A 10,829-nucleotide genomic window follows, 5' to 3' on the forward strand; every position below is an offset into this window, starting at 1 on the left:
GGCAGCCGGCATGACGCAGGCAAGTTATTTTTGTTATACTGAGCCCCGTCCTACTTGTCCAACTAAAAAAAAACCATCATCGCACCTATCTGAGGGACTGCTCTGTGCTACTTCAGCAAACAAGCTATCACTTCGTAATAATGTTGTGAAGTACACTCAGTCTGTGAAAACTAATTGTGGTTACAGCAGAAAGCAGCATATTATTCGAATTGAATGGTGTTGCAAAGAGAGCCTGAAAAAATTGTGAACTGTTTATTTCGAGATTAGGGTGCAAGATAAAATGATAAATGCATGCCCCAGTTACCATTATAATGCTGTGGCGAAGTTTTCTTTGTTACTCTGCAACAAGTCTTCAGTTAACTCGTCACAGGTAATGCCATGCAGGCTCTATTTATAAATGCAGTGTAAATGTGTTTTACTGCATAGCACTGTGAAGAAACCTTCCTACTTGGATAGGCATCAAAGCTTTTTCTTTCTTTACTTGGAGAGAGTGCATATAAAAAGTGCAGACTATAGAGTCGTCTTAACATTTTTGTAAATTTATTGGGAAGTGGCAAGAATTTTATGAAGCATTCCGTGTCACATATCATGTGGCAAAATGTTTTCATGTGCTCCTGTATTTCCAGGTATTCTTCGAAAGAGCAACACCTATCGCAAGCTACAGAAGCTTGCCAAAGGCCACAGCTTTTGTTTGTATGCTGACCCTGCCTATCCACTGCGACCTCTACTGCTGAAACCTTATATCGAAAACGTGACTATGCAGCAGCGGGCTTTCAACAAGAGAATAAGTTCCGTTAGACAAGCAGTCGAAAGGGGTTCCGGAAAGATTGCAGCCTTGTTTGCTTTTCTAGATTTTCGTGAAAATCAGAGACTCAAATGGCAGAACGTATCACGCATGTACAAAGTTGGCATAATACTTGCTAATCGCCACACTTGTATGTATGGCACACAGGTATCTCAATACTTTCAAGTTGAACCTCCTCAGCTGGAAGAATATTTGAGACCAAAGAACTGAGCAGATTCCTTCGGCACAGTTTATTTGTGTAGGCTAGTAAATTTTTTCTAATTGTTCGAGCTTGTTGCTCATTTCCTGTAGAACTTGAGTAGTAGCATTCTGACGCTGAGTCTCCGTTTTCAGGCGCTCTTCCTCCGATGTTACTTTTCTTTCTTCTAGTATCACGCGACGCTCCTCATGGTCAAGCTGTTGGTGTTCAAGCTCTATTTTCTTCTGCTGGAGAAGGAACTCATTTTCTTCTCTTTTTAGAAGGAGCTGCAGCCCAAAGGCCTGAAGGCCTCTGATTCCTATAACATAAAGTAGAACACAAATGACATACTTCTAAAGTGTTACAGCTCATAACTAATTTACTTTGTGATCAGCACCATCTTATCACATTCAGATATGATGAATGCCAAGCCTTAAATTGGCATTGAAAAAACAAGCAAACGAATCACATGTAGCACAGGTATGTTGTTTCGATGCAATGAGAGCTATGCATCATCTGGTGCAACTTGAAATATCAAGCAAGTTTGATTTGCAATACCTGTCGGAACAGCAAACTGTCTGTAACGCCGCCGTTCTAGCGCACGAAGGGGCCCTTGAGCGTCCTGGTCAGCGTCGCTGTTCTCTATAGTCTCTGTTTGCAAGGTACCCTGTGCTACAAGGGCATAAATGATCATCAGAACTTAGGCACTGGGCATATTAGCTAATGTATTGTGTGTATCACTTTTTAATTCATGTTTTGTAGTATTTTGCACAATGAATACACGGTGCGACTTGCGTTGCAGCATCGTGCATAAACACTTTCATGTGCGAATTTCTGCTAGTAGTAGTAATAAAGAATATACATTAGCATAGTAGTAAGGGAGCACTTGCTTCTCATGCGTTTTTGTCTACGAACATTTGGTTACCGTGCTTTGTTGTAAACGTTGTGAATAAGTTAATAAAAAGATATTTTGCTTCCAATGTACTTTGCACATACCTGGAGCAGCAGCCGGCACGCCTGGTACAGCAGCCGGCACCTCACCAGCTGGGCTGGTTGTGGTGCTGTCGCCTGCTGTCCCGTCACCTCCATGTGGTGGCTCACTGAGGTCATCCTCATAGATTACCAACAGCAGATTTGTTGCTGTTGCCTCATCTGCACTTAGAAAACGAGGCACATGAAAGAGAATGTCATTATTAATACTATAGGACCTTCGAAGAAATAATTCAAGCAGTATAAAAGCTACCTTCCTTCTCTATATCTGTAAAAATAGATATTTGTTTTCCCAGTTATTGAGCTCAATTCACAAATATGTTCACTGAAGTTATGAGAAAAATTTAGCAAGCTGAAACAAAGCATTAGATTATTTTTAAATGCAGTCTTTTCTCAGTGTGTGCCGATTAAGTACATCACACATCCACAACGTGAGACTGTCTAGGAGATTGACTGCCTGAGGATCAATGCCATATAATGAACAGGCACAGTGGCCAGCATATTACTGAATAATGTAATATTTATAGTGAAAAGTTTCCACCTAAGTATCCTGTCTGACTACTGTGTGACAATTCATTTTGTGAACACTGCCATTGAAATGCATGCCATCAATTCCGATTCAGAAATCGCTAAGATTTCACAGATTTCAAAGTACAACTTTTAGGCGTGGGTTGCTGTTAGCCTCCACTCCCGATTACTTGCCATTTTTCTGTCTATCGTCTGAAGCCCGGACAGCGGGTAAAGATGCCATTGCATCTTCACCCGCTGTTTACCCGCATTGCATCTGTCATATTAAACACTTCGCCCAACTGATACATTATTCTCAACGATACATCTCTCAGAATTTATGCCGATTCTTTTCCTTTTTATTATTGATTTTCATGTTGATGCCACTTCATGACCATACATTTGAACTACTTTCTTTTTATCTTAGCACTGTTTTCATAAACTTTTTGTATTTCTTTTTGTGATGTTATACCTATATGTTTCTTTCATATTTGTTGTGCATGATTGACTGCCATTCCTGCTGTTTTGTCAACTTGTGAACGGGGTCAGGACCTCGTCAAGCTCTTGAGCTTTTAGTCATTCACTCCACCTTATCTAAAGGAAAGAAAATGATTGATAGATTGATTAATTGTAGTATCTTTATTTAGCAGAGCCTGGGCTCTGCGCACCTTGGCCGATGCCAATTGCTGAGCGGGCTGTCGCGGCCCATGCCGTTTTTTTTCGACGGCCACGTGCCGTTTATCTTCTGCGGCACGGTTCTGTGGGCATAATCGACCTACCTCATGAGGTCCGATACATCTTGAAGCACCTGCTCCCACTCTCCATATTGTTCTTAGGTGCCGGAGCTACGGAGCAATCAAGCACGTTATGCTGCGACCGTTTCATCTACAGCACTTGAACAGCGTTTACTTATAAAGTAAGCAAGCACTCACTTTTTCAGGTTCACTGTGTCCTGTTGTCGGAAATAGCCGATGTGGAGGTCCACTCACTCTTTGATGCCGCGAATTGTGAGCTCACGATTTAGCGCTCTCATGACATTTCGCAGCACGTCCTCCTACGCGGCGGGATTGCTGAAGGGGTCAGCACACACCACTTTTTTCAACAGGCACAAATCTTCATCGATGCGAAATCGTTTTCGCGACTTGCGCTGGGCAGGTGACGGCGAAGCTGCAGCACTCGCGGAAAGCGTGCCATCTACGGAGGCAGCCATCTTGAAATAAGCAAAGTTGCTGCACGCACGAGAGAGAGCGCGCGCGTTGTCCCCCTTCTAGGGAACCTTCATGGGCGCGTGTCGTGTTTTAGGGTGGTGACAACTCCAATCATGGTTGCTTACAACTGGCTAAAACGGCCCCCATACTTGACGGGCCGCCATGTTGGTTCTGAGTGGTCACTCATTTACATTGGCGGCAGCGTGGGTTTCAACGAGAAGAGGGTTTTTTTTTATAGCAAGTGCTGAAGGCTGAAGGGCTGTTTTCTGAAGTTAGCCGTGGTTTGGTAAAACAGAAAAGACATGTTCAGGACTCGAGTTTGTATAAAATACTGTTAAAACAGTTCATTTCTCCCACTTGGTAGACCCACCGCATTGGCGGAGTGAGGTTCTTTAGTGAGGCTATATTTGCGAGGGGGAGAAGCTCGATGTTACCATGAATGAACTTCAATGTCTGCGTGTCATTCATGAGGCATATTCACATTAGCACTGCTAATACCTCAAAGGCCTCTTAGTGCGAGGCTAGAAACCATGCTGTTTATATGATGGAACTCGTAACGACAGGGAAGGCAGAACAAACAATGGGGTAGCTCACGATGATCTCTGTAAACCGAATAGCTCAGCTAGCCTGTTTCTCATACCCTAAGCATTGCGTTTCTCCGTAATAGAATTTCCTACAGCAAATTTAGTTCCTGCGAACGAATCTGTACAATGACCGCTTAAAAACTTTACAAGCTGTAAGCATTGCCCGTTAAAGTAGGGCATTCAATCACATTACACCGCCATCCCCTTGTGCCCATAAGCCTGTATATTGGGCTAGAAGAAAAACAAAGGGGAGCAACGAGCGACAAATCAAGTTTTTCCAGGTCAGATTTTATTGCAAACAGCATCCAAACGGCATCTGGCCATGTGTCTTCAAACCATCCTGCCTCCTTTGCTGGAAGCTTGTGTGCTCGCAGTAGGCCTAGAGTAAAGCAATAAGACGAAAAATCATACACTCCTACAACCACATATACAGAGTCCATACACATTTTTTCTACAAGCACTAAATAAAAGTGGTGTTTACGATATCAAATCATCTGTGTGTCTGGTTATAAAACAAAAGGACGACACAAATAACGATGCACCACATAGGACATATTTGAGTTATGGGCTGACAACCAACTTGCTTAGTGCACATATACTGCTCCGTTCAGGACCGACAGATAGACAGAAGGATGGACGGACACGAACAGTAAGTCTGTCGCGTTCTATGTTATAAAGAGAAGTCCTGTTTGCAATTATTGAGCGAGTTTCGGTGTGGTTGCGCATGTCATTGAAGCGAAGAACGAATACCCCATGGCAAGCCACACAAAAAGTTAGTAGCGTTGCAACTGTGCAAGACAAGCGCCTACAGGAAACGCGTTCATCGGCTCGTCTGTCTACCTCTCCAAATGCCCTTCCTCATTGACCGAGGTAAAATGGCAGGAATGCAAACATCTGCCAGCAAAGGAAGACGCGAACGGGAGCGTCTGTAGGTGATCTACGGGCTTGGCGTTTTCCGGGACGAATGCAGCGACGGCTTCGGAAACCGACAAAGTGCAGATAGTGAATGCATGCAGGGCCACACATTCGACTAGTTATATCATTCGATTGAGAAACTGCGCTTCGACTACAAGGATAAACAAGCCTACTGTTTACTTCCGCTGTGCGAGCGGAAGTAAACCTACTTCCGCTCGCACAGCGTAGCCGAACGGAGCCTAATTCATTAATATACTGTGCACGTTGTCGTGCTTACTTTGCTCAAACTGCTTTTCGTTGCATGGCTAAGCTGGCCATTTCACGAAATGTGTGGTGATATACTCAACCCACTCGCAATACAACGGGTACTCACCTCACAAACACAGTGAGGAGTAGTCACCTCCAAGCAGTCTCACATCACTTGTGTAGCCCAGCGTTTCCGTTGGCTAGAGCAAGTCGGGAAGTAGGAAGGTCTCCAGATGGTTTTGCATTGTGGCACGCAGCACCCTGGCATTTACACGTTAAAGTTCTTGTAGGTGCGCTTAGCACGAAGATGGTGTCGTAGTGGAAGCTACGTAATCAAACGGAGCTCATACCGCAGCTCGCACACCCTCTCCAACATGCAGCTGGTGCAGTGCGACGGAGCAGGAACGCCTGGCTGCAAGAACCAACATGGCGCCTGTTGCCACAAAAACCGGGACTGGCAACATTGTGTTTTAGCGGGCGGCCGCAAGTGGTGGGTCAAAGGCTGACACCACCCTTAAACACGTAGACGCGCGCACATGAAGGCTCCCTACCACTTCCGCTTGCAAAAACGGCAGCGACGCATCGCGCTCCGCTAATGGTGCATTCAGACGACGGACCGAATCCGGATGTGGCGTGACGGACGCCGTGTCACAAGACCTCACATCAGCTATTCCCCTCGTCCACGCGGCTCATGGACGGATGAACCCAGCCTGTTTCTCACATCGAGATTCTGGCGGGAGAAATCCGATACTTCAGCGGATTAGCTCGGGGTTTCTGGCAAACAGTACACTTTTCGTCTGCTCGCGGCATGTCATCCATGGCTCGTGGATAGCTGCATGACTGGTCGGCATCATCTACGCTTGAGCATGGTTTACTTAGTTTTCAGGGGCTTTGTTCTCAGGTGACTAAATACGCACAAATCACTTTTGGTGGTTCGGAAAATGTCGCCGCCGTCGTTTGACACGCGAGATTCTTAGCCGCCATGATGATGAAATATTCCAACTTCTGCAACCGGCGACGTGCCGCTTATAAAAAAAGGATGGGAGACGCGTTCGGAAGTTCTACAAGTGGGGAACAATGTAATTGAAAGAACATTCTACCAGCAACTTCCTTTTTTCCTGAAAGAATAACACTCCTCGTTCATTTGTCACAACGCGAAAGACATCGCAGCCAAGCGTCCTTTCTCGCGGGCATCCATGTTGAATACTCTCAAACCGGTCTGCTTTCAGCATGTGCACGTGAGCGCCGAGCCTGCTGTCGAGGATAATCCGGCTGTTTTTTCCTAGGACACCGTCCGTCGTCTGGATGCGCCTGCAGGCGGATAATCCGCGGATTACCCGTTCGCGTCCACGAAGAATCCGGATTCGGTCCGTCGTCTGAATGCACCATTAGGGCCTAAACACGGTACGGCTGCGCGCCCGGTTCCACTTCGTTTTTCAGGACCATTCCTGTTTTCAACCGGTCTGGAGACGGAGGCTGTTCACGGTGGGGCCGCACGAGCGGAATGCATGAGCCGTATGATTGGCCGACGCCATGTTCGCGAAGTGCTGGCAACCGTTCGGCGAAACAGAGGTGTTCGATGGCGACTATCATCAGCAGACGACACAAAACGTACACTTTTGCCCTTGCGGGTTCAATTTAAACGAAGTACGTGCACTGTTACGTTCTGTTCTGCAGCGGCATGAGTTGCATGGCTGCGGTCGTGGACGCTAGAAACTCTACAGAGGGGCCTTAACCTGCGTGATTGTTGATATTCGCTTAAGCTGCCGTACCTAGCATGGGATCAGCCCATCTGCACTAGGTTCGTTCTGCGTGGCATCACCGTGCTTGAACGTGCCCGCGCTTCAGCTTGTTAGAACACGACGTTACCGCACACGTTCCAAACCAGATTATTCAAATAGGCACGCTGACGACGTTGAGCCATCAATCGCGAGGTTACAGACATGTAGGTAGAGACAGACAGATACAAATCTCAATTCCCCCCCCCCCCCCCCAAAAAAAACGCTACTCCTTTAGAGCAGCGCCGCGGGCTGCTCTAATGAAGTGTGCAGCGTCGGGACGATGTGACAGGGCCGCAAACCAGAGCTCGGCAACCTACTGTGGCCGGGCCTCATGCGCACACCCCTTAACGACGTCCGAACCCGCCCCCACCCTTACCTAGTGATATTTTATCTGAAGGCTAACATGGCAGTTTTGTGCTGAAGGAGATTTTCGCTTGTAAGTTTTAATCCTTTGTTAATTGCACCTTTGTGACATTTGTGCTAAAAATACCCAATACTTCTATATATCGATCTATTCCAGTTTTTTACATTTTTCTCAATTCGCCAGTTTTTTCCTTTACCTGTGCTGGATTCCTCATCCTACAAAACTGGGAATGTGAGGGTAGATTATTGCAGGTTGTGCAATATTACGACTCATACACAGACCAGTGGGCAGGCACAAATTTAATATTGTCGCGCCGTGAAGACACAGGTCGTATTTTAAGAAGCCGAGAAAGCAGCTGCGGGTCGGTCTTTTTATTTACCGCGCGCCAGAGAGTTCCCCTTCTTTCTTGTTTTAGCGTTCTATATAGAAGCGTGCAGATCGCGTATGCACTGTCGCCTTCGTATTTCTCGCAGGACGCACTTGACAATACACTTAACATAACGAAAAGTACACAGCGTGAGGCAGCATAAAGGCAAATATTGCTACAATGCACACAGACATTTTTTCGATGCTCCCTTTACCTAGAAAGATTCATCCCAAACGACACAAGAAAAGACAGCAATGATATGACAGTGTATAGTGAATTAGAAAGAAAGATAAACGACGTAACATCTACATTCTCAAGTGTTTCCCATTTATTTTTCAAGCAGTTGTAGCCTGAATGGTAATGAAAATGAAAATGTATTCTTACCTATGTCCCTCGTAGAAAAATTAAAACAAACCGAGCTAGTTCCTGGGTAGACAGGAATATCGTTCATTTAAAGCGGGAACTGAAACGGGCCAAGAAAACAAAACCACCTAGAGCTGAACTCATTCAGAGTCTTAAAACACAGCTTTCAGCAAGTTTATCTACAGCCAGAAAGAAAAGTAGTTAGAATCATCCATGATCCAATCAAGAGCCATACTAGCAACAATTATTTGACACCAAGGTCAGAGTGTGATGAAAACAGCACGCTGTACTGTTCATGTTTATTACCAACCCACATTTACATAGCTCTTCCCAATGTGCCCATTGTAACAGATGTCGATTGATGCGATAGTAAATGTGAGCTGTAAACACCAAAGGAGATGACGAATTGCCCATTTCAATGATTTTTACATGAGCCAACTATGTAATCAATAAAAGAAGGGAATTCAGCGGCTTATTTTTCTATTTAACTCAACCTTAAGGAAAACCAGAAGATAATTAAGCCGAAAAGGTATGGGGATAGTTAACTGTGTAGTGGAACTTACGCACTAACGCGTATGCGCCTTCCAAAGAGAACGAAAAACCCCGTGCTCTGATTGCGCGAGAACCTGTGCCGCCTTTGGCAGACTTGAAGTACGCCTATTTTCTGTCGCGACCTCGTTGCGACTCCTCTGTTTGAATAAACATCATCGCATTTGGTAGAGGCTGCTGAGATCCCTAAGCAGAACTGAAGCTCCGCTCTCGCAAGTTGGCGGAAAGACCACCGTACAACATGACTGACACAGTCGCCAACCAGCCCATCCCAGCACAGCCAGCACCATCGGCTGCTCCGTCGACCTGCCCCGGTCTACCCGTCAGCGGGGCCCACCAATCTTCAGCGGCAGTGGTGAGCAACACGTCGAAGACTGGCTTTTCTTGTACTAACGCGTAAGTGCCAGCAACAAACAAGTGGGACAACAACTCTAAGCTCGCCCATGTTATCTTTTACTTGGCTGACGTCACAAAGATATGGTTTAAAAACCGCGAAACCGCCATCGCCAACTGGTCCACCTTTAAGAACCTCGTGACGGAAGCGTTCGGCCGACGAGAGGTCCGCAAACTCCGCGCTGACCAGCGTCTACGCCATCGAGCCCAGCAGCGTGGCGAGACTTTTACTAGTTATATTGAGGATGTGCTCGACCTCTGCAGGCGTGTTAATTCATCTATGCCTGAAAAAGAGAAAATTCGACAGATTCTCAAGGGCATTGAGGATGGCGCATTCCAGATGTTGCTGGCGAAAAGCCCGACCCCGGTGGCAGTCCTCGTAAGCCTCTGCCAGACCTTCGATGAATTGCGTCGTTAGCGTTCCTTCGCCCGACAGAGGGTCCCATCACAAGATTCAATCTCGGCCGTTGCACTCGCAAATGGCAATGTACGCCAAGAAACTCTGTCGAGCCAAAATAAAGACTTCATCGGGGAGAAAGTCGCCCGACAGTTCTCCCTGCTGCCGCATAGCGACGCGCCCACCACAAGCCTCCCTTCGACACTGATGCAGGCCATACGCACTGAAATTTGCGATGCCCTCCCTAGAGTTCGCGCCCCTTACCCATGCACCTCGGTACCGTCTGATATATCAACTGCCGGCTACGCACATCCTGCGCCACCTTCACCTCCCAGCTACGCAGCCGTGGTCGCGCGGCCCCCACCGCATCCAGTCGCCTTATCGGCTCCACCTACTCCGGCCTCGCCTCCAGTTAACAGGCCCCCACCTCACTTTTTCCATCGATCTAATGAGTGGCGCACCCAAGACAATAATCCTATCTGCTTCGCGTGTGGTATCGCTGGCCACATTGCAGGCTTCTGCCGCCGCCGTACTTCGGAACTTCGGCACGCATACTTCGGAACTCCTACCTACGCGTCGCCACAGGCCACCACGTCTGGATATGAACAGAGGCACTCAGACTCGGATCACTGCCCATCGAATGCTCGTTTCCCTTCCCCTCGTCGCCGATCGCCATTGCCTATGCGTCGTCGACCCCCTCCTGAGAAGGGAAACTAATCAGTGCAGTTCCGGAGGCAAGAACTGCAACTTGTGCACAAGTCCCAAGGCCTCCGTTTTCACCACAAAATGTTGTTGATGTCGATGCTGAGGGAGTCGCCACATTAGCGTTAATTGATACCGGGGCCGCCGTTTCTGTGGTGAACGCAAAATTTCGTCGGAAACTGAAGAAAGTGACGACATCTCTCTGTGGCATGGTGCTGTCCACGGCTAGCGCGCAATGCATTCATCCCTCCGCTGTGTGTACGGCGCGCGTCGTCATCCAAGACGTTATGTACGTCGTACAGTTTTTTGTTCTACCATCTTGCTCTCATGACCTTATCCTCGGTTGGGATTTCTTATCACGTCATGAAGCTATTATCGATTGTTCCCGTGCCGAAGTGTCCCTTGTGCCAACATTTGAATTTCCAACACCCAACCGGTCTCCTCGGCTCTGCAAACTCATCGCTGACGACGACATGACCT

The sequence above is a fragment of the Rhipicephalus microplus genome, chromosome 3 (genome assembly GCF_043290135.1).
Source record: "Rhipicephalus microplus isolate Deutch F79 chromosome 3, USDA_Rmic, whole genome shotgun sequence".
NCBI classification, from domain to species: Eukaryota; Metazoa; Arthropoda; class Arachnida; order Ixodida; family Ixodidae; genus Rhipicephalus; species Rhipicephalus microplus.